Source organism: Melospiza georgiana, chromosome 9, assembly GCF_028018845.1.
Source record: "Melospiza georgiana isolate bMelGeo1 chromosome 9, bMelGeo1.pri, whole genome shotgun sequence".
NCBI classification, from domain to species: domain Eukaryota; kingdom Metazoa; phylum Chordata; class Aves; order Passeriformes; family Passerellidae; genus Melospiza; species Melospiza georgiana.
Genome location: NC_080438.1, coordinates 16,977,422 through 16,989,650, shown reverse-complemented (window position 1 = coordinate 16,989,650; position 12,229 = coordinate 16,977,422). Strand labels below are relative to the sequence as shown.

At 39.2% G+C, this 12,229-nt stretch overlaps 1 long non-coding RNA gene across 3 annotated transcripts in view; it reads right to left on the bottom strand.

Moving 5' to 3' along the window:
* Window positions 1-12,229, bottom strand: part of LOC131087055 (uncharacterized) — a 430,836-nt gene continuing 418,607 nt past the window's right edge. For 2 of the 3 annotated variants that reach the window (XR_009114830.1, XR_009114832.1), the window contains 2 exons: window positions 3,658-5,065; window positions 1-1,866 (listed from right to left, as the gene is read on the bottom strand). This is a non-coding gene — a long non-coding RNA (uncharacterized LOC131087055). The remainder of the gene's footprint in view (window positions 1,867-3,657; window positions 5,066-12,229) is intronic. The other variant, XR_009114831.1, reaches the window with a different exon arrangement.

The following is a 12,229-nucleotide window of genomic DNA, read 5'->3' as shown; positions in this document are numbered from 1 at the left end:
CAAACCCTACTTGCCTTCACTGAACCTCAGGAGAGTCTTTGGGAAGAGCAAAACCTTCACAGCACTGCCATTCAGAGGCTTATCACAACACACCAGGGACACAAGTAAATCTCAAGCAGTAGAAAAGAGTACAACTGTAGTGAGCTGGCTCGATGTAGCAATAAAGAAGGTCGAGGTGAGCATTTTTTTTACACCAGTCAACCCTGCAGATAGACCAGACAAATTAAGAAGTTTTTGCCAAGCCAAAGGATAGGTTCTATCAGCAGCAAATAACAGGAGGGTGGAAAGTTTGTGTGTAGACTCGTATCACTTACCTCTCTTTTTCTTGGGAGGAACTTAGCACTGAATTTACATTTAAGTAAAACCATTGCACAAGATTGATTGGATGCCTATTGGAAGCAATTGGAATATTTTTTACTTTGAGTCTTGGATTAAACTAAATGAGAACAGAGCAAGGCCTGGTCTGTGGAGGCATACAGGAAAAAAAAAAATTGTGCTCCTCTATTAAATTGGACATCCAAAGCACTTTCCTGAATGCTGGAACAAGATGTGAAATTCCATGACAAGATCAGGTTTTCTTCCCTGCTCAGCTCTCATTTAACACAAAGAGGCTTATTTTGCATATCATGGGGCCCTAGATCCTGAGCATTAAATATAATAGCTTCCCTAGAAGCTTTATAGCCTTGGCAAGACAGTATAGATTGGCCTTGTTGGTTGATTTGTTAATTCAAACAAGAATAGCACATTTCTAAAACTTTGGCCAAATTAACATCTTTTTGACTGTTCCAATGAGCTAATATCGCAGTAGAAACCTGGAAGCAGTAGTCAAGTCTTTGATGATTTATTTAGTAGGAGTCATCTTGTAGCTAATTGTCTGCAATTTTTAACCTCATTCATGTGCATTGCTGATTCTTCTTCCAGCATTTGCAGTTTTCTCCTCAAGCTTTCTTACATCTCTGTATGCATCATTTCCAGATGGCAACTCAACTCAACTTCATCACAGTATTTTTATGAACTTGCCAAACCACATTCAAGATCTTCAGACTCAAAAGTAAAAGATAAAATCATCCTCAGAGGGCACCTCACCCTTCTGCATCCAGGCACATGAAAAAAGCAGAGCTTTAGGCTCTGACATTTTACATTAATGATGAGTCACAGCGTAGGGCTCTTTGGTTTCTTTTTGGTGTTGGAATTTTCACCTTTCCATTCTTCTCCTGGGTTTCTCACCTTGAAACCATATCAAAAAAGAGTAAGTACTGTGTGCCATGTTTTCTGTTTATACTGTGTAAGTTACCATCTCTGTAGTGCTGGCCCCAGTGATATTCATACTTGTCAGTTACTACAGATGTAGCACAGGAGGAATGAGGGATGAGCAGGCAGGGAGGTTTTGGCTGGGAGTGCAGCAGACTTTCACACCACATTCACAGTAAATCTTAGCAGAGATCAGAATTAACTCAAATGCTCAAGACATTTGGTGGCTGTAACCTAGATCTTCCTGGCTAAGTTCAAAGAATGATCTGATTCACTGTGTGGATCTGTTTTCACCATGGTTTAAGGATTGCCCTAATGTCTGGTAAGTCATAAAAATATCACAGTTCTAGTCACATTTCTGGTTAATCTCATGTGATTCTTCATGAGATAGAAAGTCTTTCCTGGTGGTTCTCTGCCTTCAGTTATTCCAATGCATGATTCAGCAATTGTCACATGTCTGTTTTGGGGTGGTTTTATGCCATGAGTGAATGAAGGGCTCTTTATGCCTGGTTTCTGTCTCCTATTTGTATGTTTATGAAGAAGACTGAGTCCCTTGGGAGATGGAAGATACTCTGTTTGGGCAATGTTATTACCATCACGTACTATGATCCATGCCTGTGGGAAGATATTTTTAAAAATAATAAGTTCCATTTTGCTAATGTAGCTATTGTTTAAATGTAAAATATAATTAGAGTATCCACCCAGGGTGTATGTTGCTGTGTAATTTTATAATACTACATCTAGATGACTGTTGGCATTCTACCTATGTACTTAACCACACCCAGGAATGCTAGTATTGCACAATTACACACATCCTGTTGACTAATTACATAATAATTAGTATTTTTAGCATTTAATGATGCACTCAAGTCAGTTGTGCAAGATTTTATGTCACTGCAAATTAAAGACAAAGAATAACAGATATATCCAGTAAACAATCCTGTCTAGATAGCTTACTGAGCCTGGACAGAGTTTCTAGCAAATAGCAGGTAATATTTCATACTTCATTTTAAAATGTATGACATTTTCTACATGTTTGGCAGACCCCTCTCCCCCTTACTTTGGATTATACCTTTTAAATAAAACTGTTGAAGTAATTTTGTATTCAAAAGAGTTAAAATTTCTGTAGTCTGCCTCCTTTTGAGTTATGATCACTTATCATGACCAGAGATAATTTTTGGCTGAAACGGCACTGTGATGTGCCTAGGGAAGGAAGATTGTTTTTTACAATGGCAATTCTGGAAGGAGTCTGGAAAATGGACTTTTACTTAGCAATTAGTTACAAAATATCCCAAATACTGTTGTTTTAAGAAAGCACTACTGATTAGCCCTTGCCACTTGGATCTGGAACAGATTTTCCATAAGCCTGAGTGGAGTGCCTTCATCTGGTCTCTTGGTTCTCATGATGTTGATGAGAGACTGGATGAGAAGTCTGGCTCACCATTTGGATTTGGGGGATTTAAGATCAGAGACTTTTTGTTGCAATCTTGTCTTGCATGTGCTTAAAAAATGTTTGTGTAATGTAACTTCTAAACCTGTTGTTAATCTTAATTCAGCCAAAATTTACAGAAGGTGGCACAGAGGCCAAGCCCTGGGTCTTGCCTAGGGCACAGGTTGATTAGCTGCAATGTACCAATTGGATTGAATATGATGTTTCAGAGTGTTTCTGGCCTACCATTGCTAGTTTCCCTGGAACCCTCAGTTGTGCACACAGACATTCATGGTGAGAAAGATGGAAAATATGGACTATGTTCCCACCTCCAACTGCATTTGTGAGGCAAAAGAGCAAAAGATATTTTGCACGAAGCTTAATTTTTTTTCTCTTCATGAATTTGATTTCTAACTTGTCGGTTACTGAGGCAGCAAATGATTTTCAAGACCTTGAAAACTAACCACTCCCCTGGAGTTTCTGTTTGGACTGTTTCTCTTTTTCATAGGGCAAAAGGTTATAGCGCAAGAGCAGCTTCTTTCAGCTACACTGAAGAGTAACTTTTTGCTGCCCTAGCAAGTTAAAAATTGGTATTTTAGTCTGAACATTTGCCCTTGCCAGGCAGTTACTTTCTAGTGAACTTCTATAAAAGCAAAGTGGGGCTGTTTGGAAGGAGAGTGATGTGAGACTGCTGGAATAAATGACATTGTTCAGTTTAGGGACATGTACAAGTTGCTTCATAACTACCCCTTAAGCCTTAGCAATTCCTCTACCCCAAATATCAGCAATAAAGTCAGGACAGTACTGCACTTCTTTGCTGCTGGCAGACACTTAAAAAGAGGCCAGATCTCTGAATTTGTAATTGGGACTCCTGTTACTTCTAAAGGCTCTTTTTTGTTCACTGCTTTCTTGTCTGGGGTACTTCACCCATGACTGGTAGACAAGAAACATCAGAGGGACAGGGTAACCATCCTCACCTGTTTACCTTGGTCACCACTGGAAAGCAAACAGCAACCTGATTTCCCACTGAGAACCAGCCTTGCCTCTGAGAGCAGTTGCTTGAAAAACTCTTCTTCAAACATAAGGCCACAGTTGACATGATTGGTCAAATTCCTCTTTTCCCTTCTTTCCTAAAGAAAAACAAAGCCACAATGAAACTAACACACCTTCCTATGTCCCTCCAACAGAAATGCTGTGGCTCATTTGCATATATGATGAGCAGTATTTCATTATTGAAAGTAATCCATAACAAAAAATTGCACCTGGCCAGCAACATAAGACTGACTTGCTTCCTGATGTGATTTTAAATGGCTGAGATATTAAACACTGAAAAACGGGGTTTATAATGGAAGTACTGACAGACTATTAACTATAGCAGTGCTGCTCTAATAAATGAAATAGCCTGTCGTAATCTCTAATTCATAAATATGCAAATGCAAGACAGAGGATTTGCTCCAAAGGATGTCTCTATAATTTTAACTGACCTTTACTGATACTAAATGAGCCTGTTGCTTCTGGTTTTGTGCACTTAATAGAAAGTACAGGGAATCCTGTCTCTTTACGTGCAAGGCGCACTTCAGCTCCCAGAAGTGCCAAAGGCAAAACCCTTGCTATCTTCAACAGGAAAAATCTGGCCCCAGAACATCTAGAATGTGAGACACCTCGCATTAAACTAAACTCCTGACTGTACTTGATTTTAATTCTGTTCTCATCTGTGTTAATTATTATTATATTAATTCTTCTGTTTGGGAGAAATTAAGCACGCATTTGCCCCATGTGTCAAAGAGCTTGACCTGCCAAAAAGCACTTACTTGCTCAGTGATAAACAGACCATCAACACAATGATATAAATGTTGAATTTTAGCCAGTTTCCTGTTCTGCACCAAATGGAAGTAAATCCACTGACTTAATATTTAATAACCTAAATGTAATTTCTTTTTTCTGCCTCACATTGCACAGTAAAGAATTGGATGGCTAGCAGTTTTGCAAATTCCCAACCCCTAATTATTTTAAGCTATTCATCCTGGTATCTGTCCATTGATGCTCAGCCAAATTGCCAGCAGGGGAGAGATCTGTCCAATCCAGGAGCTAAATGAGTCACTGAGAGTCAATCTGTTTTTTTCCCTTGCTGCTGGGATTTCCTTGGGTCCTGGCCTCTCTCTGCTCCAATCACACAGACACAGCTCCAGGCGTGGGTCCTCTTTGGCTTCAGCTGCCTCCTGTCTCCCGTGTCTGCTCTGCTCATCACAGCTGTCGATGGGCTCTCACCGCCTGGCCACAGAAGACCAATACCTCCACCACACTGCTCTTACAGCTCTTGCTCTGAAGGAAAATGAAGACATCTTGGCCTTGTTGAATTTGCTGATGAAGTAATACATCAGGTATCTAGATGGAAAGCAAACCACATGAATAAAATGTGTCATCTGGGTTAGATTCTAATTTATTTGCCTTAAGTTCTGGGAACAATATCTGCAGTTTTTTCCAGAGAATTCGGTTAAGTTCCATAGAAACTGAATACTAATATGATTTCTGTAGCATGGAAGACAAATAGGAAACAGAGAAAAAATAGACTCATCAGAAATATTAGCTGCTCACTATCAAAATATCTGACAATGCCACAAGTACAATTTATAAACAGGAACATTTAGAGCCTAACTTTTCACTAAAAAGCAAATTCCCTGCTTTGTCCCTTTTAGGGACAGGATTCAATTACACAAAAATATGCAGCAGACTTAAGGACTGCATGTAAGATTAAGATAACTGGTATTTCATGGTAAATGATTAAATTAGCTGACACAGTTTTATCCTGAACTTTGCCATTAAAACTGACATTTTTGTGCCACGCACATTGTAGGCTGCTGGTAATCTAAACTGCCTTTCTTCTTTCAAAGACTTTAAATAGCTGAAGAACTCTTGTTCTTTACTCTATTTGCGAATGTCTGGAAAATATATCTACAATATAAGAAGATGAACTAAGCACAGGACTTTTTTTTTTCTTCATCTAACAAATACCTTGAGAAAACAGCAAGGAGGTTCCAAATGTCCAGATTAAGCTCTGCAACATGCACTTTAATCAAGTAATTTATGTGACTCTGCAGAGATGAGAACATGCTGTCCTCCTCATGGTGAGTGAAAATAGAGAAATGACAGAAGTCTCTTACTAAGAATTTAATTATTCCTAGTACACAATTTTAAACCACTCTATGTTTATTCCTCTTCTTTTCAGGCTTGCTTTTTCATTATGCCAGGAATTATGGGAATAATTTTGATATAAACCAGATGTAGAAGTGAACGGATGAAACATTGTCAGAGCTGGTAGCAGTCATTGCCCTTCAGCTGAGTTGGCTGGGAAGGAGCAACTCAGCTCCTTAGTGAAGGTACTCAGTCTTCAAGCAAAGTGCAGGCACGTGTCACTGCACACAGCAAAGACAAGGCCAGTCTGATCAGAGACATAAACTATGAGAGAAGCACAGTTCCTCAATATTACACTGAGAGACCACCAGAATGGGGGGGAAGAAAAGCCACAGAGGCACTGCAGAAATGAAGAGAGGTGGCAGGACATACAGCCAAATGCATCCCTATGAGAGGCCAAGGGTGAGCTTAAGCAGTGGGCTCTGGCTGAAAGAGGTCTCATGGGCAACTGGAGGAACTAATTTTATTTTTATAGCTGTTTGACTTGTCCAGGGGTCAGAAAAACAGATCTTTTTCCTCTCTTTGTAGATACATGGTTACATAAAAGCAGTTTGTGACTCTCACAACACTTTCTCCTCATAGTTCATACAACCTAGAATACCTCAAATTTTTAACCAGCCATGAAGTTCAAAAGAAGTAGCTCTAACAATACAAAAGCACAGGGACTAAAGTACTAGTCCAGAACAGCAGTTCAGCATGTCCAGTATTTCAGAAACAGGATCCTTACACACTTGTGAATAATATGCAAGAGGAATGACAATTATTATTACAGACTATCTAAATGGGACACTTAACTCCCCACCCACAGGCTCCAGAAGCTGAAGTTTTATGATGAAGTCATGCATGCATCATATTATACTTCTTTCTGCGCACTGGCACAAAGATTCAAGAAGTCTCCAAATATTGACAGTAGAATTTGGAGAGGTAAGGACCTATCCCTTTACATGAACTCTATCTCTGCTGGAAAAGGTAGTGGAAGCTCAACAGACAGCAAAAAAATTGTGATGTTTATTCCAGAAGAGAATTTGGCCATTTATTCTTGGTGTAAACTAAGAATAGAGGTGCGTGCATAACAGGAATGCTATGTAATTTTTCTGTGGCAAAAATTTTTGATAGCTTCTAATCTATGAACAGTTGAGCAAGACTTTGGACTCTTTATAACTTGGATCAGTTCTAATAAAGAAGAAGAAACACAGCTTTTTAGACAGCACCTTCCCCAGCAGTTAAAAACTGCAGTTTATAAGCATCCATACAATCACACCATTATCATCAAAGCATGACTTTCATCCCTGAAAATCATGATGGTCATGAAGTCAAAGAAAGGCCCACAAAGACAGTTTCATTGTTTGAGAACTCATGCAAATGTTGAACATGAATGAAACTCAATCTGATTATCAAAAAATCAAACCTGTATGATGATCTCACAAACTACGTTATTCAATTAAAACTTCTCATCTCTCCTACATTTTTTTTTGTCTTTTAAAAGATACAGCTACCTTTACTTTCTCTTTTTATGCTTTAAACTTTGAAAACCTTTCACAGCAGAGGTTACATGAATCATCTAGCTTTCTTATTCCAAAATGTTTCACAGATCATTCATTATTAACTGAGTAAAATGAAGGTAGCTATGATAAATTTTGGTCTATCTCAAAGTATTAGAAAGGATATGAAAACATCTTGTTCATAGTGTTAACTTTTAGATGACATATGACAGTACAGGCCCAGTTTTTTCACTGTCACATACAATGAGGCTCTTAACAAGCCAATCACTTGTTATGACATTTTTTCCCCAACTCCTAGGCACTAACAGTTTCAGCCTGCTCTGCCACTTAGCAGAAACTCATTCAAAAAATATAACCATGACAAACAATATAACTGGATGTGGGTAACAGGAAACCTATCAATATCAGAGATCATAAAAATTATCCAGTTATTTTTGTAATAATGTATGTTCTCTAAACAGTTCTACACACATCTATGCCTTGATGTGAATGCTCTGGAGAGGAAATAAGAAGTTTGTGGCTGCTCATTTTAGTGAGTCAAGATCCTGGATACAACTTGCTGCTTGTTATTTGGCTATCTAGACAGATGGGCTAGACTGAAGTCAGTGGGGCTGCTTGTGATGTACTCCACAACTGAACATATTTGGAAAACGCTGTTACACTAATTTACTCATTTATATCTTAAAATGCTTTAAATTTCTCTTCAGCCATAACTCATCCTGGGTGCTCCATGACCAGAGAGGGTCAGGCCTATATGTAAGAGAAGCAGACAGAGACCGAAGTTGTGCAAAGCCGGCCATGGACTTAATAAGAGCTTGATTCTGTACCAATGAAATCAACAGGAGTTTGGCTCTTGTTTGCAATGGGAGGTGGATCAACGTTTTATGCCAGCTGTTCCCTGCTGGGTAGGGATAATCCCTTTGAAACAAAATATTTAACTTGTTCTCACTCTGTTGTTGTAAGAAGGCTTCCCATGAAAATGCTTTCATGAGTATTAAAAGGTGTGTCCCATTTTTTTTTCCAAATACCACCCCCTACCCTGTAGTATATAGTTGCTGATCCAAAAAAAAAAAAAACCCAAAAAACAACCAAACTCCTCCACCTGCTATTAAACCACATGAGTTTACAGAAAAATGCCACAGAAATTAGTTACAGGGTGGAACTGAGTCACCTGTTTGTTCTGCTGGCCATGACAGTACTTGTACTTTCCTCAGCCAGGAGATACAGCAAGGAAATATGTTAATTCAAACAGCTGCAATTGAAGTGGCATCCCCTGGGCAGAAGTAAATAACTGAGGTCCCTGCAGGCAAATAGAAGATGATGAAAAATCCAAACTTCCAACAGTCAAGAAGGGAGTAATGAATAATAGTGTGGGAAAAGTATCAGAGAGACGGGAGCTAAGGAAGGACAGAATTAAAAATAAAATCTTGTGCATGTGTCCTCCAGTCTGGATCTGAGTACAGCATTTAGTCTCAGTGGCTGTTTCTGTGTTTTGTTTTCATGTTTCACAGTGACAATGAGGTTCTAAAACAGGTTGATGCCCAGGTTGCCCTACAACCAGTGGTTCCTTCTAGTTCCCTGCATGTGTTGGTCAAGTTCAAAAAGAATGTTAAAGTTGGGCCCATTTACACCAGCTCTCAGTTTGGTTCACTCTCACTCCTCTGGCTGAGGTCCATTTGGCTGACAAACCTGGAACATAAAATTTGCTAGGTTCTATAAAGCAATTATTTAATTTAAAAAGTACCTTTCATTGCATAATAGGATTTCCATAAAATACAGAGTTCTCCACAATATCCAGGGATCTTTTGTTTACACCATAAACTATGACACTTTTTGAAGATCTCTGGATGACTTAAAGAGAGGAAACTTCCACAGAAAAAGCTGTTTGGCCTGGCAACCAGGGACTGAGCCTACTGTAGAGTTACATCCTCCAGAAGCAGGAAACGTATGGAATCATTTGAGCTTAAGAGACTGTGACATTTTTATAGAATGAAAGGAGTAACTGAGAGATACAGTGACAGAGCCGGGAGCTGCAGCTGGCTGCCTGTTCCATGGAGCATTCCCCTCATAGATTTTTATGACTCTTCTAGCCCTAATATTAAACACTTGACCTTTTTGTCAAATACTATTTTATATTATTAGGTTGGATGATTAGTTGCTAAATATACCATCTATAGTAAATAGGAAATTGTGTAGTCTGATGCTTTTAGTCGTAGACCTTTCAGGTATTGGTCCTTTGGCATTTAACATTAGAACATTGAGTGCTCTTATATTAACTTAAGTCCCTTGGTAAGCAAGAAGTGCACAGCACTTTCACATAGGGCAGAGGGGCTTCTGAGGCAGCATTACCAGAGTGGAGAATGCTGTAAACATCGTAAAGTTAGGGATAACTAGGAGCCAGCTGCTGCTGAAAAATACACCTTAATCTACAGCCTAGGAATAAGTGTATTTACTTTTTAAAATTCTGTAAACCAGAGCTTTGTAAATGACTCTGCCCTGTGCCTCTCTCCCTGGTGAACTATTCTATTCATCCTCTCCCTTGTCACATGCAAAATGGTACTAATGTTAGAAGCAGATTAATAATTTGCTTTTTTACCTCTCCCTCCCAGCACTTCATACCCTGTTTTGAGAAACCCTGTTACAAACCACTCCCTCCCATAAATCCCACCTCAAATATTTGGATTTAAATGTCTATGGTTACATACAGTATGACCCTGAATTTGTGAATATTTGTAATAGTTTTGGAAGACAAAAAAGATCAAAAGTCTTCCTGGAACTAAAAATGGTTTTAATAGGATTGGATCAAAATGCTAGTGGAGAAACATCTATCACCCTTAGAGGACAAGCTGCATGAAGAAGAAAAAAGAGACTTATTAGTAAATACCGTGGAGCTTATTTAGAAGAGCACCCCATGGAGTCCATGTAACATATTTATAGTGTACAACTTCAGCCTGGACATAGATTTATGATTTGGGTAAGTGATTCCTCATTACCAGCAAATGACAGAACTGCTTTATTTTTCAGCAGACAGAGTCTGGTTCTGATCTCAATCCTGACATGTAAGACTGTTACAGCTCCAGTCATTTCTGAAGAACCATTGCTGCCTGATACCAAGGTTTCAGTTGGTCAACTGTATTTAATATGCCAGCTGCTCTAAATCCTAGAAAAGATTTCCTGTCTGTTAATACAGGATGGTACTTGTTAGCCAAGCAAAACCCGAGGACTCACCCATTTATGTGAGCAGAGGATGAGCAGACTAAACTGCAGGATTTGGCCTCAAATTTGCAGAGCTGTAATTATATTTCCTTTGATTACACACAAGTGTGATGGAGGCAGCCCATGCACAAACCAGATAACATGACCTTTCTGCAGTTTAACTTCTTGCTATTAAAACAGGCATGTTTGAGAACTACAGGAATTAGAAAAAATTAGGGAAAAACATTCTAAAATCACAGTGTCTGAAAGGTTAATGAATCCTAGTGAATCCTAGTCAGGAGCACCACCACGTTCCTATAACTGCTGTCCACTTTGGTCTTTAATAATAACAGCAAAATATTACTGAAGCTGAAGATACTCCACTGCAGTAAAGCATGGCTATTTAGCAAACAAATACACTCAGAATAAACTGCTGGAAACCTGCTGTGCTCCAGCATCTGCCAAACTGAGTTTCTCCTGTATTCTCTCTTTCCAGATGCCCTCTGTGTTGCTTACTTCCTCTCTTGGCACACACCAGTGCAGTGACACGTGACAACGTGAGGCTTAGGGCAGTTCCTAGTCATTGCTTCCAGAGTGGGAATGAGCCAGGACTCCTCCACAGTCCTGAACAACACCAATGCAACGGTGGAGCTTCAGCAGCTGAGAATTTGCTCCCCAGGCATCATGCAGATATTTGCTGATCCCAGAAAGCCACAGAAAAAGAAAGCCTGGTTGCAGGCAGAGAAATCCCACCTGTTAGATGTTTCATTACAGAAGTGTGTGTTCAAAGCCTTAAACATTCAGTCCTTGATTAAAAGATATATCTCTGCAGCACAGGACAGCACTGAGAGAGCTTTGCTGGCCTAATCACAAGAATCAGCACATACCTGTTAATCTCAGTGCTTTGCTCCCAGTTGCTACACGAAACTCGTTGAACCCACCTGCCTGAGCTACCTTTATACTTCGAAGAAGTTTACACCTGCCCTAGCTGGAGATCTAAACTTCTGAAATCTATAGGCAAAGACATGACTAATTCAAATGCCCTTTTATATATGGATCTTGCTGTAAGTATAGTCAATCTTTGGTCATGTTCAGCTCCCACATCACTAGGTGCAGAAATGGGCATGGAGCAGGAAAAGCAGCAACAAAGAAAAGATGCAGTAGAAGAGTTTTGCCACATATAAGATATTAAATAGGGGTTTTTTTTGCTACCACTCCAACCCTTTTGTCTATGCTACTGACATAAAGAAGATTAAAAAAGGGTTTTTTAGAACATAGCAGGTTCATTTCCACCATTTAAGAATTTGGCTCAAGAAGTAAAATCACTGTTTACACCACAGCTGGCCTTGGTTCATTGGTTTTGTTACATTCCCTAATCTCTTTGCTAAAGAAAAGGCATTCTAATTCTATGCAATTGCACTACTGCCTTGACTCTTGAAGTCCATGGAGCTCTTCCAGGACTACATGAGTGCAGAGCAGATAAAGAACATAAAAACCCGTTATGATGTCTGTGCTTAAAACAGAGAGCTATATTTGTGGAAGGCTTCTGTAATTCTCAGGACTGTTAAAAAAAAAATAGAGTGGTATATGCATAAACCAGTTTCAAACACATGATAACATTTGGCATCCCATCCACTTATACCCTAAATCAGCAATTTTC